General features: G+C 40.2%; 1 protein-coding gene across 1 annotated transcript in view; it reads left to right on the top strand.

Moving 5' to 3' along the window:
• Window positions 1-20,399, top strand: part of COL4A6 (collagen type IV alpha 6 chain) — a 168,379-nt gene that overhangs the window by 43,953 nt on the left and 104,027 nt on the right. The gene's annotated exons all lie outside the window — the stretch shown is intronic.

Here is a 20,399-nt window from a genome sequence, read left to right as displayed (position 1 = left end):
CCCGCGTCTCCTGCATCGGCAGGCGGACTCTCAAGCACTGCGCCACCAGGGAAGCCCTCTGGGGTGTCTTTTATAAGGGCACTAATCTCATTCATGAGGGCTCCACCCTCATGACCTAATCACCTCCCAAAGGCCCCACCTCCAAATACCATCACATTGAGGGAGTAGGTTTCAACATATTAATTTGGCAGCGACACAAATATTCAGCCTATAGCACTATCCTCAGCAGCCATTCTGATATTCTCAAATATCAAACGTTTGTGATATTATCCATCTTCTCTTCAACCTCTGGGCCTTCAACATGCTGCATCTTCCTGAAATGCTTATCGTCAGCTATTTCTTTTCCCACTCCTGCCCCCACCCTCCTCACTAAAAATCACCCCTGTATTAGGCCTCCCTTGATAGTATCCTCCGTTAGACACATAATCCTTTAGCACCATGCATTTCTTTGTAGCACTTATTAACTTGTAATTACTTGGATTTTTTTTTCTTCCTCTAGATGTAAGCTCCATGTTTGTTGAAAGAAGGAGTGTGGGTGAATGAACTAATGAATGAATGATCTTTTAGTCTCAACTTTTACAGCTGTCTACTATCTGTCTCCTCCAATTAAAATGTAAGCTTAGTGAGGCAGGAACCTTGTCTATCTCATCGACTGCTGCTGTGTCACCACCAGTGCCCAGCTTATAGTATATGTTAAAAAAAATATTAGTTAAAAACAATGTTGGCATCTTTGTGGAGTCCAGTCAAAACATACCTTTCTTAAATCTTAGGCCACTTATACATAAAGAAGGAAGCAATGAGAAAGTTCCCAGTGTTTTGGGATTCCCCCTGAACCTGGAATCCTGAAATTAACTCCATTTCTTTCCTGTCATCTAAATGATATTAGTTAATACTACTTAGAAAGTTTACAATGTTGTTTTCCTCAAGTACTTCTACATAATTTTCCCCCTATGAATTAATTTTATTTTTTGTAAGATGAACAAGCCAGATATAATTGGCCCTGTTAGATAGATCAGTGACTCTTAAACTTAAATTTGAAGCAGAATCACCCAGAGTGTTTCTTAAAATTGCTTATTCCTAGAGCCAAGCTCAATTCTGATTCTTTAGATCTAGCATGTAGCCCAGGAATATGTGTTTCTGAAGCTCCCCCCAGGTCATCCTGAAGCTGATTGTCCAGGAATCATACCTTGAGAATGCCTAATATGGATTTTGAATTGAGTGTTTGAGCAGTGTAATGACCTTTTCGGATAATAATATTAGATACCATCCACTGATAGTTACTGTTTGCCAGATACTGGTCTGTTCCAGGAGGTCTTATAGAAAGCTATCATTACCTAATTTAATCTTTTCCACTAGTCTATGAGGAAGGTATTAATTTAATCCCTCATTCTGTAAGTTAGAGAGCTGAGGCTAAGAGAGCTTAAGTAATTTGCCCAGAGTCACACAGATAATAAGTCATAATGCCACTCAACATATTCTGACTCCAAAGCCCACCTTTTTCCTTTAATTCCAGGCTACTTGCCTCCCACAAAGCTCTCCTCATCTGCAGACTTCTGGATCCTTGGCAAGCTCAATGTGCACTTACCTCTACAGTCCTAATCAGAATTATGATCTGTTGCCTTTAAGGGTGCTTTATTGCATGTTACCGAGGGAAAAAGGTCTGTCTTCCTACAATTCTTTGTTCTGCATTTGTAGAAACAACAGGCCCCAGGGGAAGAGGCCCTTTCTTAGAAGAAAAAAAATGTTCTTTCTGCCCTCCTCACATACCACATTAATTATCAGCTACAGAAGAAACTGCTGAAACTTCTGGCCCACTTGGCCTTTCTTCTCCTCCAGACCAGGAAGCAGCACAGCAAGAGAAGAGCTTCTTTCTGAAGCTCAAGTGCTCTCCCACATACCATAGCCTGGGACAAAGGTTCAGAGTGCTGGGTATGAGTCCTGTGACAAGACAACCATCAATAGGTGGAATGTTTATGGAAAATAGATTGGGATGTACAAACAAGAACTCTAATTTGGATTTAGGGTAAATATTGAGTGAAACTCCCTTTATGCTTGGCCTTTCCTGTACACTTGATACTAGGAGGTCATACAGAGACCCTCCATGAACCCAGTATGATAAATTCCTCTGCATAAGGCTTTCAACTTGTAGCAGAAGCTGGGGTTGAAAGTGCTTCACTGGGTAGTAGAGGTAGCTAGGTGAGGGATCTCTCTATTGCGTCCACTTCTGGCTTCCACCTTCTCCTGCTTCAAAAGAGTGTCCTGGTGGACAACAATCTGGATACCTAAGTATGATACTAGAAGCAAAAGCCAGGAAGGGTTCTCCAGAGGTTATTAGATCTCTGCCAGGTAGGATTTAAGGTAAATATGGCAAACAGTAGTTTCATGCCCACTCCATGCATGAGTGGCTGCCTAGAACAATATAGTGAGAAGAATTATGAGGCCACATATGAGCTCTGCAGGAAAGAGTGCCAGAATTGATTAGTGATGTCTGCCATGGACATGAAAATTTGCCAACAAATGATCTACTTTTTTTTTTTCCACTCTTGCTCAGAGCTAGTAGTTCCTTAACATGATTGCACACAAATCACAGGAAGCTTTTTTAAAAATACTGGTACCTGGAGTCCACCCCAGACCAATTAAATTAGATTCTCTGGAGGTGAGATTCAGGCATCCGAGCATCCACGGTTGAGAGCCACCGCTCTGTACCATCACAGACATACAGAAGACTTAACTCAGTACTTCTCAAATGCACTTCCTCCAACAAGGACCTGCCAGGCTGGCTGCATAAGAATTGTCTAAGTAGCTTGTAAAATCGGGGATTCCTGGGACCAACTCCTAAAATTTTGAATTTGGAAGTATGGGGATAGGTCCCAAGAATTTGTATTTTAAAAAACCTCACAGGAGGAAGCTGATGTGCAGCCAGGTTTGGAAACCACTGCCCTGAGCTCTTCGTAATGCCTCAGATGAATGACAGCTCTAAGCAGAACCTTGTACTCTAGGACAGTGATTTTCAACGCAGACTGCACATCAGCATTTCCTGGGAAACTTCTTAAGAACACCAGTGCCTGGGTCTAACTCCAGATCAATTAAACCACACTCTCTAGGGTAGAACCTGGATGATTCTAATGTGCAGCTAAAGCTCTAAGAATCAATGCTCTAAGAAGTAGGATGCAGGAACCTCATTTGAGAACTTCATCAGGTAGATTTCATTTCTCTTTTGCTATGGATTCCATCCCTGACTTAGTCTAGTGCCTTGGCTTGATGTTAGGTGGTAGAACCCCTTCTGTTTCCCTAACCTTGTTTACCCACTAGAATCTATCATTTATTATGGTTATGGTTGCCTTATGGGTCTTCCTGGACTAAGTAAACATTGGCTGCAGTAGCTTACTCATTTTTTTAAACGAATAGCTACTGAGTGTACCTGAGTGTTTATAAAATGTAGATTCCAATATCTTCTACCTCTATAAAGAAAGGTTTTTGAAGATGTTTTTTAAAATTTTATTTAGATAATCAAATGAAAACAAGGGCAATTGATGCTTTTAAGAGACAGTCTTTGTAAAGGCAAAGTTGTATTTAAAGTGAGAGGCCTTTTGAAGCAAACGGAAGCAATATCACTCCATTTTTTTGAAGCTTTGTCTTTATGTTTGTCTGCCTCACATTAGTTGTGTAAGACAGCTAGACAACCACAGACAGAGTCAGCCTTGCAGGGATGACCACACCAAACATGGTGAGATTTGCCGAATACAGTGGGAACACCCCCTTATTCCTCAAAATGCATTTTTTAAAAAAAATTCCCTCTATTTCCTCGTTTAGGCTTGAATTTCCATCACTAATGATAAATGTATTTCATTTAAACATTCCCTCGTCAGATCCGTGTTTTTAAATATAAACAGAACTAACACATTAAGTCCCCAATACCTCCAATACTCTCAGGAAGGAAGAGCCATGACGACAATCTTGGTGGAGAAATGACACCATAGAAGAGAAGTTAAAAGAACCTCACAAAGAGAGCCCAAGCCTTCGAAGACTAACTTCTCTTTTTACTGCAAGTTGGTTTTTCCTTGCACTTCCCATTTCAGGATTTACTTGCAGAGGTAACCTGTTTTAAAAACCAGTTTGAGGCAAGAGGGAGGAGCCTCCACAATGGCACCTGCCAGCATGGGCTTCATGCAGTAGAAGGAGCTCCCCAGTATGTGCTGCAGCCACCCTCTGCCTCTCCAGGAGACTCTCCAAGACCAGCAGATAAAGGAACAATCATTTCCAGGCTGCTTAGGGTGAAGGAGGACACATGGGAGACTGATACACAGACTTCCTACCATTCCTGTTTTCAGCTCCATACTCAACCCTTACCTTCTGAGAGTTATCCTTAGAACTATGCAAAGCAGTACTAGGAGGACGTGGAATTCACGTCTCCTCACAACTAGGGCACCTACCAGGCACCGGTGGGGGACCATGGACACCTAAGGGGACAGGAGGAACCCCCAGAGACTGGCTTGTGGGATCTTGGTTCCCAGGCTGGAGGTCAGACCTGAGCTCCTGTGGTGGGAGCTCTGAGTCCAAACCGCCGGGCTAACAGAGAACCTCAGACTCCAGGGAATATCAATCGGAGTGAGGCCTCCAGGAGGTCCTCATCTCAGCACCAAGACCCAGCTCTATCTAACTGCCTGTAAACTCCAGTGCTGGACGTCTCAGGCCAAACAACCGGTGAGACAGGAATATAACACCACCCATCAAAAAATAAATGAAATGACAAGAAAATACATTACAGACGAAGGAGCAAGGTAAAAACCTACAAGACCAAATAAATGAAGAAAAAATAGGCAACCTACCTAAAAAAGAATTCAGAATAATGATAGTAAACATGATCCAAAATCTAGGAAACTGAGTGGAGAAAATACAAGAAACATTTAACAAGGATCTAGAAGAACCAAAGAGCAAACAGTGATGAACAACACAATCACTGAAATTAAAAACACTCTAGGAGGAATCAATAGCAGAAAAACTGAGGCAGAAGAACAGATAAGTGAGCTGGAAGTTAAAATGGTGGAAATAACTGCCAGGAAGCAGAATAAGAAAAAAGAATGCAAAGAATTGAGGACAGTCTCAGAGACCTCTGGGACAACATTAAATTATAGGGGTCCCAGAAGAAGAAGAGAAAAAGAAAAGGTCTGAGAAAATATTTGAAGAGATTGCAGTCGAAAACTACCCGAACAAGGAAAAGGAAATAGTCAATCAAGTCCAGGAAACACAGAGAGTAGCAGACAGGGTAAACCCAAAGAGAAACACGCCGAGACACATATTACTCAAACTATCAAAAAGTAAGTACAAAGAAAAAATATTAAAAGCAGCAAGGGAAAAGCAACAAATAACACACAAGGGAATCCCCATAAGGTTAACAGCAGATTTTTCAGCAGAAACTCTGCAAGGCACAAGGGAGTGGCAGGACATGTTTAAAGTGACAAAAGGGAAAAGCCAACAACCAAGATTACTCTACCCAGCAAGGATCTCATTCAGATTCGATGCAGAAATTAAAACCTTTACAGTTAAGCAAAAGTTAAGAGAATTCAGCACCAACAAACCAGCTTTACAACAAATGCTAAAGGAACTTCTCTAGGCAGGAAACACAAGAGAAGGAAAAGACCTACAAAAACAAATCCAAAACAATTAAGAAACTGATAATCGGAATATACATATCGATAATTACCTTAAATGTAAATGGATTAAATGCTCCCACCAAAAGACATAGACTGGCTGAATGGATACAAAAACAAGACCCGTGTATATGTTGTCTACAAGAGATCCACTTCAGACCAAGGGACACATACAGACAGAAAGTGAGGGAATGGAAAAAGATATTCCATGCAAATGGAAACCAAGAGAAAGCTGGAGTAGCAATTCTCATATCAGACAAAATAGACTTTAAAATAAAGACTATTACAAGAGACAAAGAAGGACACTACATAATGATCAAGGGATCAATCTAAGAAGAAGGTATAATAATTGTAAATATTTATGCACCCAACATAGGAGCACCTCAATACATAAGGCAAACACTAGCAGCCATAAAAGGGGAAATTGACAGTAACACAATAATAGTAGGGGACTTTGACACCCCACTTTCACCAATGGAGAGATCATCCAAGATGAAAATAAATGAGGAAACACAAGCTTTAAATGATACATTAAACAAGATGGACTTAATTGATATTTATAGGACATTCCATCCAAAAACAACAGAATACACATTTTTCTCAAGTGCTCATGGAACATTCTCCAGGATAGATCATATCTTGGGTCACAAATCAAGCCTTGGTAAATTTAAGAAAATTGAAATCGTATCAAGTATCTTTTCCAACCACAATGCTATGAGACTAAATATCGATTACAGGGAAGAATCTGTAAAAAAAATACAAATTCATGAAGGCTAAACAGTACACTATTTACTAACCAAGAGATCACGGAAGAAATCAAAGAGGAAATCAAAAAATACCTAGAAACAAGTGACAATGAAAGCATGACGACCCAAAAGCTATGGGTTGCAGCAAAAGCAGTTCTGAGAGGGAAGTTTATAGCAATACATTCCTACCTCAAGAAACAAGAAATATCTCAAATAAGCAACCTAACTTTATACCTATAGCAATTAGAGAACAAAGAACCAAAGAACGCCAAAGTTAGCAGAAGGAAAGAAACTGTAACGATCAGATCAGAAATAAATGAAAAAGAGATGAACGAAACGATAGCAAAGATCAATAAGACTAAAAGCTGGTTCTTTAAGAAGATAAACAAAATTGATAAACCATTAGCCAGACTCATCAAGAAAAGAAGGGAGAAGACTCAAATCAACAGAATTAGAAATGAAAAGGAGAAGTAACAGACACTGCAGAAATACAAAGGATCATGAGAGATTACCATAAGCAACTATATGCCAATATAATGGACAATGTGGAGAAAATGGACACATTCTTAGAAAAGCACAACCTTCTGAGACTGAACCAGGAAGAAATAGAAAATATAAACAAACCAGTCACAAGCACTGAAATTGAAACTGTGATTAAAAATCTTCTGACAAACAAAAGCCCAGGACCAGATGGCTTCACAGGCGAATGCTATCAAACGTTTAGAGAAGAGCTAACACTTTCTTTCTCGAACTCTTCCAAAATATAGCAGAGGGAGGAACACTCCCAAACTCATTCTACGAGGCCACCATTAACCTGATACCAGAACCACACAAAGATGTCACAAAGAAAGAAAACTACAGGCCAATATCTCTGATGAACATAGATGCAAAAATCCTCCACAGAATACTAGCAAACAGAATCCACCAGCACATTAAAAGGATCATACACCTGATCAAGAGGGGTTTAACCTAGAAATGCAAGGATTCGTCAATAAATGCAAATCAATCAATGTGATACACCATATTTACAAACTGAAGGATAAAAACCATATGATAATCTACAGAGATGCAGAACAAGCTTTTGACAAAATTCAACATCCGTTTGTGATACAAACCCTCCAGACAGTAGGCATAGAGGGAACCTACCTCAACATAATAAAGGCCATATATGACAAACCCACAGACAACATTATTCTCAGTGGTGAAAAACTGAAACCATTTCCTCTAAGATCAATAACAGGACAAGGTTGCACACTCTCACCACTAGTACTCAACATTGTTTTGGAAGTTTTACCCACAACAATCAGAGAAGAAAAAGAAAAAAAGGAATCCAAATCGGAAAAGAAGAAGTAAAACCGTCACTCTTTGTAGATGACATGATACTATACATAGAGAATCCTAAAGGTGCTACCAGGAAAGTACTAGAGCCAATCAATGAATTTGGTAGAGGAGCAGGATACAAAATTAATGCACAGAAATCTCTTACATTCCTATACACTAATGATGAAACATCTGAAAGAGAAATTAAGGAAACACTCCCATTTACCACTGCAACAAAAAGAATAAAATACCTAGGAATAAACCTACCTAAGGAGACAAAAGACCTGTATGAAGAAAACTATAAGACACCAATGAAAGAAATAAAGATGATACAAACAGATGGAGAGATATACCATGTTCCTGGATTGGAAAAATCAACATTGTGAAAATGACTCTACTACCCAAAGCAATCTACAGATTCAATGCAATCCCTATCAAACTACCAATGGCATTTTTTCACAGAGCTAGAACAAGAAAATTTCACAATTTATATGGAAACACAAAAGATGCCAAAGAGCCAAAGCTATCCTGAGAACGAAAAATGGAGCTGGAAGAATCAGGCTCCCTGAATTCAGACTATACTAGAAAGCCACAGTCATCAGGACAGTATGGTACTGGCACAAAAACAGAAATATAAACCAATGGAACAGGAGAGAAAGCCCAGAGATAAACCCACGCACATATGGTAATCTTATCTTTGATAAAGGAGGCAAGAGTATACAATGGAGAAAACAGACTCTTCAATATGTGGTGCCGGGAAAACTGGACAGCTACATGGAAAAGAATGAAATTAGAACACTTCCTCACACCATACACAAAAAGAAACTCAAAATGGATTAAAGACCTAAACGTAAGGCCAGACACTATCAAACTCTTAGAGGAAAACATAGGCAGAACACTCTATGACGTAAATCACAGCAAGATCCTTTTTGACCCACCTCCTAGAGAAATGGAAATGAAAACAGAATAAACAAATGGGACCTAGTGAAACTTCAAAGCTTTTGCACAGCAAAGGAAACCATAAACAAGACCAAAAGACAACCCTCAGAATGGGAGAAAATATTTGCAAATGAAGCAACTGACAAAGGATTAATCTCCCAAATATACAAGCAGCTCATGCAGCTCAGTATCAAAAGAACAAACAACCCAATCCAAAAAGGGCCGAAGACCTAAATAGACATTTCACCAAGGAAGACATAGAGATGGCCAAGAGGCACATGAAAAGATGCTCAACATCACTAATCATTAGAGAAATCCAAATCAAAACTACAGTGAGGTATCACTTCACACCGGTCAGAATGGCCACCATCAAAAAATCTACAAACAATAAATGCTGGAAAGGGTGTGGAGAAAAGGGAACCCTCTTGCACCCTTGGTGGGAATGTAATTTGATACAGCCACTATGGAGAACAGTATGGAGGTTCCTTAAAAAACTACAAATAGAACTACCATATGACCCAGCAATCCCACTACCTGGGCATATACCCTGAGAAAACCATAATTCAAAAAGAGTCATGTACCACAATGTTCATTGCAGCTCTATTTACAATAGCCAGGACATGGAAGCAACCTAAGTGTCCATCATCAGATGAATGGATAAAGAAGATGTGGCACATATATACAATGGAATATTACTCAGCCATAAGAAAAAACGAAATTGAATTATTTGTAGTGAGGTGGATGGAATGAGAGTCTGTCATACCGAGTGAAGTAAGTCAGAAAGAGAAAAACAAAAACCGTATGCTAACACATATATATGGAATCTAAAAGTAAAAAAAGCTTCTGAAGATCCCAGGTGCAGGACAGGAATAAAGACGCAGGTGTAGAGAATGGACTTGAGGACATGGGGAGGGGGAAGGGTAAACTGAGATGAAGTGAGAGAGTGGCGTGGACATATATACACTACCAAATGTAAAATAGATAGCTAGTGGGAAGCAGCCGCATAGCACAGGGAGATCAGCTCAGTGCTTTGTGACCACCTAGAGGGGTGGGATAGGGAGGAGATATGGGAATGTATGTATATGTATAGCCGATTCACTTTGTTATAAAGCAGAAACCAATACACCATTGTAAAGCAGTTATACTTAATTATACTTAAAAAAAAAAAAAAAGAAAGGAAATTGAGTTGTTATTTGTAGTGAGGTGGGTGGACCTAGAGTCTGTCATGCAGAGTGAAGTAAGTCAGAAAGAGAAAGACAAATACCGTGTGCTAACACACACACACACACACATATATATATATATATATATATATATATATATATGGAATCTATTTAAAAAATGTTTCCGATGAACCTAGGGGCAGGATAGGAATAAAGACACAGACGTAGAGAATGGACTTGAGGACATGGGGAGGGGGAAGGGTAAACTGGGACTAAGTGAGAGAGTGGCGTGGACATATATACACTACCAAATGTAAAGCAGATAGCTAGTGGGAAGCAGCTGCATAGCACGGGGAGATCAGCTAGGTGCTTTGCGACCACCTAGAGGGGTGGGATAGGGAGGGTGAGAGGGAGGCGCAAGAGGGAGGGGTTATGGGGATATACGTATGCATATAGCTGATTCACTTTGTTTTACAGCAGAAGCTAACACAACACTGTAAAGTAATTATACTCCAATAGAGATGTTTAAAAAAAAAAACAAACCTAAAATAAATAAACCAATATGAGTCCTCTGAGCAATAGCGTGCTGGGGCCCTGCCATCTCTGTAGCCCCTGCACCTGGTTCGGGATAGTTAATGAATGGCAGCCAGTGAAAATGTATTATTGCACAACTGCCATGGGAGGTTTTGGATCCAGCCTTGGACCCAGCCAAATGAGTCCCAGTAGCCAAACGTCTGGAGGACAGCCTAATCATCCTTGTAAACAAGACTATTTCCTTTCCCCCCTGCCCATGGAAAACAGGACCCAACAAACCCCTTGCTGATGCAATATCCCCATCCATGTGCTCAGAGAATAGACCTTTGTGTTTTCGCCAAGAGCTGACTATCCAGTGAATAATGTGTTCCTATACATTTACACTCAGTGTGGAGTATCCTAGGACATGTTTATACTCAAGAAAGGTTAGTATTAACATTGTGTCAGGGGATTAATCCATTTTAATTGCAAATGCCAAGAAAAAAACCCCTTCTTTGGCGCCCAGATGTATGACTTTGGTTAAATATTTATAGATCATTTGGAATGTTTACTCTTCGTTCTGGAGCTAGGTATTTACTTGCATAATTGCATACTCTTCCCCCACCTCCAACCCTATTCAGTGTTCTCCTGATGTTTTCTCTCTATAAGGAGTAGCAGGGAGATGATGGGCACATCTGGCTACTGGAACAGAGCTTCTGATGTTGGTGGGAGCTGACCCCGAGCTAGTAGAGTAACCAGGAAAATACTCTAGGTATATTACCAGGATCGTGGAATGAGGAGGGGCCTCAGAATCAGGAAACCTGGATTCTAGCCCCGAATCTGCTACCAATTAGGTGTGTGACCTTCGCTGGGCCTCAGTTTCCTCATCTATAAAATAAAAGAGATGGATTTGAATTTTTAAAATTTCTTCCAGCTCTGAATCCTCATGGCAACGTTCTCTAAGCCATTTGAAATCCCTACCCACTCCAGGTGTAATACTCAGGCTCTCTGGAGCAGTGCCCTCCAATCGAACTTTCTGCAATGATGGAAATGTGGTGTCCCATAAGGTAGCCTCTAGCCACATTTAGCTACGGAGCATTTCAAATGTAGCTAATGTGGCTGAGGGACTGAATTTGAAATCTTATTTTATTAATTTAAATGTCATAGCCATCTGTGATTAGGAGCTACCATATAGGGCAGCATAATGCTAGACGATTAACAATGGTATTGCCTCGCTCCTGACAGAAGGCCATTATCTGCGCTAACGACGGTTTCTAATTTGGAGAAGATTAAAGAAGTGGTTGGTAAACACTGCGCAGTTGGAATGCTCTTTCTTTGATGTAGAAGGTGGGATACAATCAAATATCCTTAGATGGGTTGAGGTTTTCAAAATGTACAACTCCTGAGTTCTTATTAATGACAGTAAAAAGTGTCAAGCCATTGAACTGATTTCCTCTTTTTTTCTGTCTGAAATGTTAATATGCTTTTAGCTGCACTATGTTAAGCTGGGAAAACAGTATCAGTGTAGGGCATTCTAAGACATCACACAGATCGCACAGAATCAACCTTCATCATTTCACATTAAACATTTTTTTATACCAAAAAAAGAGCTTGTTTACTTAATTTGCGAAGTGTTTCTTTGCCATTTAATAGTTGACTGATCTCTATTTCATAGCATTGACTGCAGAGAGTTATTCATCTGTCTGAATTAAAAATAGTGGCAGCTCTTCATTATACAACTCATTGAGTTGAAAATCAGCTATGGCTGTTCCTGGACTTGCCTTTCTTGCTTCCAAATTTACAATATTTTTCTTGATATAGTAAATAATATATGATTATTAGTTATTACTAAAACTAGTACCAGTAATAACTAAGTAATAATAAGCATTTATTAGTCAAGACTTTCTATCATGGCTCTTATAGTGCAAATAGCATTCATGATAAATCTTGGGAATATTTGAAAAAATATTAAACCCCAGTCCATGAACTGGTGAGAATGGAGGCTTCTAAAGAATATGATCCACTTGCCCAAGTGGTATTATGTATGTCAGGGTTGGTAAATCCATGGCATGAAAGCTGTCATTTCCCACCCATTCCTTTGTCTTTGGCTTTCTTTCCCACTGAGGTTGGACCTAGCCTCAGAATTCTTCTCAACACAGTGTTCTAGGCAGCCAGTATCAAACAAGCAAGACAATTAACTGACAACATTTAAGATGAAGCTTATTTTCCCTCTCTAGTTTTTGCCGTGTGGACATGATCGATTTGTAAGAAACAAAAACACGGTAAAATACACACAGCTCTAGAGCGGAAAGGATCCCTAAAGAGCATGCAATCCAATCCCCTTATTTTATACATGAGAAGACTGAGGCTGAAAGAAGTGAGGCGAGTTAAATAAGGTTAGAAAGTCAGTTGGTGGCAAACACAGGACTAGATCCCAGCCTCCTGAGTCAGACAGACTCAGCAAGACAGACACCGTCTGCAGCCTACCACGTGGTAATTGTACTTTGGATGTTTGGTGCAGGATTATCATTGCTCTTGAGTTTACTGGAAACGATGTCTACTTTCGTGGACAAATGAGCTGGATAGGCCTATTAAACTGGGCCCATCTATTGGTTTGTGGTGTGGCCACATCCAAACAGATTATTTGGTATATTTTCCCATGAGTCGGATTTACATGTTTTCCAGACATCTGTGTCCAGTGCCACCTGATTGGAAGAAAGAAATAGCAGCCCATTAATTGAAACGACCAACCCTAGCTTAGCAGGACCCACTGGAATGTTTAGTTCTGATTAACAAATACAATCTTTATTTTTATCATTAGCAAATTCCTGGATGTTTGCCTTTGTTAATGTGTTGCTTTCCACCTAATAATTTGCTCCTCTTAATACAGCCTGTGTCCTCAAGAGGGGTTGCTCCTATGCCTTAATAAACTGTTTATTAAGTTTAATAACATTGATACCATTGTCAGGCAGTTTCTAAGGGTTGAGCCCTCACATTTTAAATAGAGAGGAGTGAAACCTGCTATTCTAATCATGCAGTAGCAGGAACCTGGGAGTCTGGGTTATTCCATCTTTATTATTACTTTTTTTTGATGTATAGTTGGTATACAATATTGTGTTAGTTTCAGATGTACAGCAAAGTGGTTCACATATATATATATTCATATATGTACTCATATATGGGTATACATATATATATTCTTTTCCAGATTCTTTTCCATTACAGGTTATTACAAGATATTGAATATAGTTCCCTGTGCTATACAGTAACTCCTTCTTGTTTAGCTATTTTATATATAGTGGTGTGTATCTGTTAATCCCATACTCCTAACTTACACCTCCCCGCTTCCGCCTTTGGAGTTACCCGTTCTTTAGATTGTGTTTACAATCTAAATGATTCTTTAGGTTGGCAATGTTAAGTGATTTGCAAAGTGAGAATCACATTTATTATTTATTAAGTAGTACAATGACTATAAATGAACAATCAGGAGAAGGGTATAATTGTGGTTAATGGCATTATCATTTAACTGCCAGGTGCATCTGTTTCTGAACAAACATTCAGTGCCTCTGTTTAGAGGTATGTTTATATCCTAGTTTCCCCCTGCTGTTGAACATTCCCATTAAGCAGCAAGTTTTATTAGAGTAGTTTACCCTCCTTCCTTTTAACACTTTGGTTGTGTCTCAAAGATCCCCTTCTTGTTTTTCCAATTAGATCCTTATAATCCTTTCAGTAAACTGAATTTCAGTGTGTCTGAAGCTTCTCATCTCTTCCCAAGGCATGAGCAGGAGAGGCCTGATCCCCCAGTTTCCATAGGAAGACACACCCTTCAGCTAGTGACCTGTAATTTCCTTTACAAGACTGGCTTGGTTCCTGCCATACCTTGGGTCTACGAAGAAGCAGACCAAACACTCAGGGTTTCTTTCTTTTTTTGCTTTTAACATCTTTATTGGAGTATAATTGCTTTACAATGGTGTGTTAGTTTCTGCTTTATAACAAAGTGAATCAGCTATACGTATACCTATATCCCCATATCTCCTCCCTCTTGCGTCTCCCTCCCACCCTCCCTATCCCGCCCCTGTAGGTGGACACAAAGCACCGAGCTGATCTCCCTGTGCCATGAGGCTGCTTCCCACTAGCTATCTATTTTACATTTGGTAGTGTATATATGTCCATGCCACTCTCTCGCTTCGTCGCAGCTTACCCTTCCCCCTCCCCATGTCCTCAAGTCCATTCTCTACATCTGCGTCTTTATTCCTGCCCTGCCCCTAAGTTCCTAAGAACCATATTTTTTTTTACATGCCATATATATGTGTTAGCATACGGTTTTTGTTTTTCTCTTTCTGACTTACTTCACTCTATATGACAGACTCTAGGTCCATCCACCTCACTACAAATAACTCAGTCTCGTTTCTTTTTATGGCTAATACTCCACTGTATATATGTGCCACATCTTCTTTATCCATTCGTCTGTCAATGGACACTTAGGTTGCTTCCACGTCCTGGCTATTGTAAATAGAGCTGCAGTGAACATTGTGGTACATGACTCTTTTTGAATTATGGTTTTCTCAGGGTATATGCCCAGGTAGTGGGATTGCTGGGTCATATGGTAGTTCTATTTGTAGTTTTTTAAGGAACCTCCATACTGTTCTCCATAGTGGCTGTATCAAATTACATTCCCACCAAGGGTGCAAGAGGGTTCCCTTTTCTCCACACCCTTTCCAGCATTTATTGTTTGTAGACTTTTTGATGGTGGCCATTCTGACCGCTGTGAGGTGATACCTCACTGTAGTTTTGATTTGGATTTCTCTAATGATTAGTGATGTTGAGCATCTTTTCATGTGCCTCTTGGCCATCTCTATGTCTTCCTTGGTGAAATGTCTATTTAGGTCTTCGGCCCATTTTTGGATTGGGTTGTTTGTTCTTTTGATATTGAGTTGCATGAGCTGCTTGTAAATTTTGGAGGTTAATCTTCTGTCAGCTGCTTCATTTGCAAATGTTTTCTCCCATTCTGAGGGTTGTCTTTTGGTCTTGTTTATGGTTTCCTTTGCTGTGCAAAAGCTTTGAAGTTTCACTAGGTCCCATTTGTTTATTTTTATTTCCATTTCTGTAGGAGGTGGGTCAAAAAGGATCTTGCTATGATTTATGTCATAGAGTGTTCTGCCTTTGTTTTCCTCTATGAGTTTTATGGTGCCTGGCCTTACATTTAGGTCTTTAATCCATTTTGAGTTTCTTTTTGTGTATGGTGTGAGGAAGTGTTCTAATTTCCTTCTTTTACATGTAGCTATCCAGTTTTCCCAGCACCACTTATTGAAGAGGCTGTCTTTTCTCCATTGTGTACCCTTGCCTCCTTTATCAAAGAGAAGGTGACCATATGTGCGTGGGTTTATCTCTGGGCTTTCTATCCTGTTCCATTGATCTATATTTCTGTTTTTGTGCCAGTACCATACTGTCTTGATTACTGTAGCTTTGTAGTATAGTCTGAAGTCTGATTCCTCCAGCTCTGTTTTTCTTTCTCAAGATTGCTTTGGCCATTCGGAGTCTTTTGTGTTTCCATGCAAATTGTGAAATTTTTTGTTCTAGTTCTGTGAAAAATTCCAGTGGTAGTTTGATAGGGATTGCATTGAATCCGTAGATTGCTTTAGGTAGTAGAGTCATTTTCACAATGTTGATTCTTCCAATCCAAGAACGTGGTATATCTCTCCGTCTGTCTGTATCATCTTTAATTTCTCTCATCAGTGTCTTATAGTTTTCTGCATGCAGGTCTTTTGTCTCCTTAGGTAGGTTTATTCCTGGGTGTTTTATTCTTTTGGTTGCAGTGGTAAATGGAAGTGTTTCCTTAATTTCTCTTTCAGATTTTTCATCATTCGTGTATAGGAAAGCAAGAGATTTCTGTGCATTAATTTTCATCCTGCTACTTTACCAAATCCATTGATTAGCTCTAGTAGTTTTCTGGTAGCATCTTTAGGATTCTCTATGTATAATATCATGTCATCTGCAAACAGTGACAGTTTTACTTTTTCCGATTTGGATTCCTTTTATTTCTTTTTCGTCTCTGACTGCTGTGTCTAAAACTTCCAAAACTGTTGAATAATAGTGGTGAGAGTGGGCAGCCTTTTCTTGTTCCTGATCTTAGTGGAAATGGTTTCAGTTTTTCACCATGCAAACGATGTTGCCTGTGGGTTTTTGTTGCAATGGCAAATGGGACGCTCAGGTTTCTTGACAGAGAAGAGGATGTGAGTGTCTTCCCTTACAGGGTAAAAGTAGAAAAGGGAAAGTTGTAAAAATTTGTGTTTTTTTCATATTATCTCAGCTCCTCTTTCAGTGAGACCCCATAATTCATCTCCAATGAGCTCTATTCCAACTGTATCACAGACTATGCCCTCTGAGATGTTGGCTTCTAAAATGTTACTTCTCCTGGCGCTATTTAGCCTCAAGGAGGCCCCTCCCAAAGAGTATATGTAGTTTACGTGTACACTCTTAATAAAGGAAAGTCTCACTGCCAACATTAGCTCCTTCAACTTCTGCCAGATCATTCTTCTTTCTCATATTGCTGTCACCACCAGCCTTATTTTCACATGAAATCAGATACCTTCCTATCAATAATGAAGGAAGGTATCTCATCCCATACTAGGATCCACCCATTCTACTCAGATCATTGACTCCTTCCACACTATTAAGCTCAAGGCCTTGTATCAGAGCTTTTCCTGTGGAATTCACATAGAGACCAAAACCAGTATAATGGTGAGCTTCCCAATTGCTAATTTATAAATGTCTGACATTTTTCTCTGTGAGGGAATTTGAATGAATTTGAATTTGCAGGTCTTCTGTTGTAAAGGTCTAGGGTTAAGGAATCTCTGCTTCTACTCCCCTTTACCTCCTTAGAATGTGTGTTACCCTTATCCTCAAACCATCCAACCCTGGGATACTTGCAGAGTCCATATCTTTGCCCATATAGCAAATCATGGTTGGGGAAGACTCCTTTATTAGCTTGGGACCTCTATAAAGCAGACTTTAATATGGCATTAGATATGCAAGAGGTTTATTGAGCTGAGTTCCCATGAGGAAAAATGGGAAGGGAGCCAAAGGAAGTAGGGGCTGTTAGATCATAGTGCGGGGCCAACCCCTGTGAAAGAGAGAGGGAAGGAAAGTGGATTGGACAAGTAGAATCTCAGATTGCAGGACAGTTTTGAGAATGTTTCAGCCAAGCCAATAAGGAGTCCTCAAGCCAAAGTCGCCCATGAGAGAGGAGTCCTCTGTCTCATGGAAGGGGCCCACATTAGTATTCTTGCCATGCTCGGCCATTGGCTAGGAACTGCCTGCTGGAAGCATGACCTCGGCTCAAATGCAGCGATGGATTCAGAGGGTCAGCAGCTAGGGCCATCTGTCAATTATGCTCCCCAAAGCAAGAGAACTGTGTGGCACATTTTCAGGGCTGCCACAAAACCTAATAGTCACTGGGCTTGGTTCATTGGAAAATCTTCATCTCCAGCTGCTACTCTGACCTAAGCACTGTGAGTAAACATTATTTCACCCGTGTCAGTGGCTCACAGCAGGTTGTTTGAATCAGCCATCTCTTTCTTCAAAATCTGGTCAGTTCCCCTGCACCATCACTAAAATCTATTAATCAGTTTTTCTGGTCATATGAGCAAAAATCGAAAGCATCAGCTTCTTCTTCCCTGGGTCCATCTCTGTCTTTTCCAGTGCTCAAGAGATAGCCATCCTCGTTGTCCTTTGTGACCCCAAGTTACTCTGCTTTCTTCTACTTCTCCTCTGTTTCCATAATCTTTCCATAATCTGGCTCCTTCCCTTCTGCTATCAGACATGTCCTGGTTTCCCCACTCTTGCATAAACCTTCACTCTACCTCAATTTGAAATCCAAATTACTTTCCCATCGTTCCACACTTGCTGCCATTGGCTCAGGACAGTGCGTTACAGTGTAATACATGTTCCACTGTGAGTGTGTGTCAGAGGTCACCTGCAGGGCTTGTTGAAACACAAATTATTGGACCTCCCCTCCCAGAGGTTCTGTTTCAGTCGGTTTGGGGTGAGGATCTGATCATTTGCGCTTCTAACGAGCTCCCAAGTGATGTGGATGCTGCTGGCCCAGGAACCACACTTTGAGAAGCACTGTGTATAGCAGTTAAGAGTGTGGCTTCTGGATCCAATCTGCCTGAGTTCAAATCCTGGCTCTGACTCTTAAGTTGTGTAACATTTGGCAAGTTCTTAGTCCCTCAGTTTCCCCATTTGTAAAATAGAGGTAATGATGCCTACCTCATACGGTTGTTGTGGAGATTACATGATTTAATATATAGAGTTCTTAGTACACTGGCACATGCCTGGCACATAATAAATGCTGTAAATTGTTAGGTATTATTGTTCAGCTGACCCAAAATGCTAGAGCCAGTAAGAATAATCTAGGCCATCCCTCACCAAATCCAAGTCCAAATTTGCATAATACCTTTATTCTTGCTGTATGTAGTACTCATTATTTTACTAAATGCTTTTCTTTAGGTTGGCTCATGGTTTTACCTGGCTAAATTTATTTTAAAATAAAACTAGAAATGGAAGACCAGTGTTTTCCAAATTTAAGATAGTATATATACAAAACTATTAAAATAAAATAAATTTATCTATGTGCCACCTCAAACCACTGATTGTTTGGGTATCCCTCTTTGAAAGAGGATTGATGTCACTCATAAGCCTTCTTTTCAAATCAGGAAACTGAAATCCAAAGGAAAGGAGGTACTCACTTATGATCACAGAAAGTTAATGGTAGAGCTGAGACCAAGTTTCCTAAATCCCTGACAAGGGCACTGTCTTTACTACCTCTTGGAAGAAATGCCCCACTACCCCTTCCCTCTGCCTTAGGATGACATTATAGCAGCTCTCTCTCTCTAATACTGAAGACACCTAATTTCTATCAAGGTTTTGTCACTTAACCTGATTTTATAGGTCTGTAACAACATCTGTTTGTTATATCGTAGGGGTTTTGGCCATGGTTGATTATAGTCCTAAGAGCTTAGAGTTGGAAGAGAAGCCGAACATGCTGGCTGCCGGATAATTAGGAGGAAGTGTGAAAAATGAACGTGGGCAAGAAAAACAGTCAGAGGTTTTTAACAGGGTGAGGTTGGGAGACAGTGACAGGAGTGAACTGAAAAGCAGATTCAGGGTACATACACAACTTGGATCTCAACAAAGTTAGAGGAAAGAGGAAACAAGAGCAGGGAAGAGGAAAGAGGCTCCAAATGCTGTGTTGTTTGGTAGGCCATATGCAAGCATGGAAGAAGTCTATTTAGCTGATGAGTCTCTTTATAGAACCATCAGTCCTTTCTCAAGTTCTTTCAACACCCAAGGGCATCCTGGCCCTCACTTTGAGAAATGCTGCTTTACCTTTTAGTGTGGAGCACTAACACAGATTCTTCTAGATAGCATAGACCCTCACCTTAGTCCAATTCAAATAGCAGTCCATCAGAGCAGAACTTTGCATACAGCTCTCTTCAGGAAGTAAGTCCCCTCAATTCTGGGGTGCCCTTCCATTTTTCTTCTTCCCTGTGAGACTCAGAGTGGCTTGAGCAATTAGCAGACCCAACAATGGGGGTTCTTTGTAAGTGTGCTCTCAAGAGGGATAGAGCCTTCTTAAGCCATCCAACTTTTGGAAAGCTTCCCTGGCAGATCTAGGGAAGGGTTTATACAAAACGTGGCCAGGGTTTGCTTTTTCCCTGAGGCACCATTTTCCATTGTTGCTTTTTTTTTAATCACTGGAGTTAAGAAGTTCAGGATTATACAAAAGATGCTGAATAGCCAAAGCAATCTTGAAAAAGAAAAATGGAGCTGGAGGAATCAGGCTCCCTGACGTGAGACTGTACTACAAAGCTACAGTCATCAAGAAAGTATGGTACTGGCACAAAAACAGAAATATAGATCAATGGAACAGGATAGAAAGCCCAGAGATAAACCCATGCACATATGGTCACCTTATTTTTGATAAAGGAGGCAAGAATATACAATGGAGAAAAGACAGCCTCTTCAATAAGTGGTGCTGGGAAAACTGGACAGCTACATGTAAA

Source organism: Lipotes vexillifer, unplaced genomic scaffold (genome assembly GCF_000442215.2).
Source record: "Lipotes vexillifer unplaced genomic scaffold, Lipotes_vexillifer_v1.1 scaffold1267, whole genome shotgun sequence".
NCBI lineage: Eukaryota > Metazoa > Chordata > Mammalia > Artiodactyla > Lipotidae > Lipotes > Lipotes vexillifer.
This window is presented reverse-complemented; position numbering and strand designations above follow the sequence as displayed.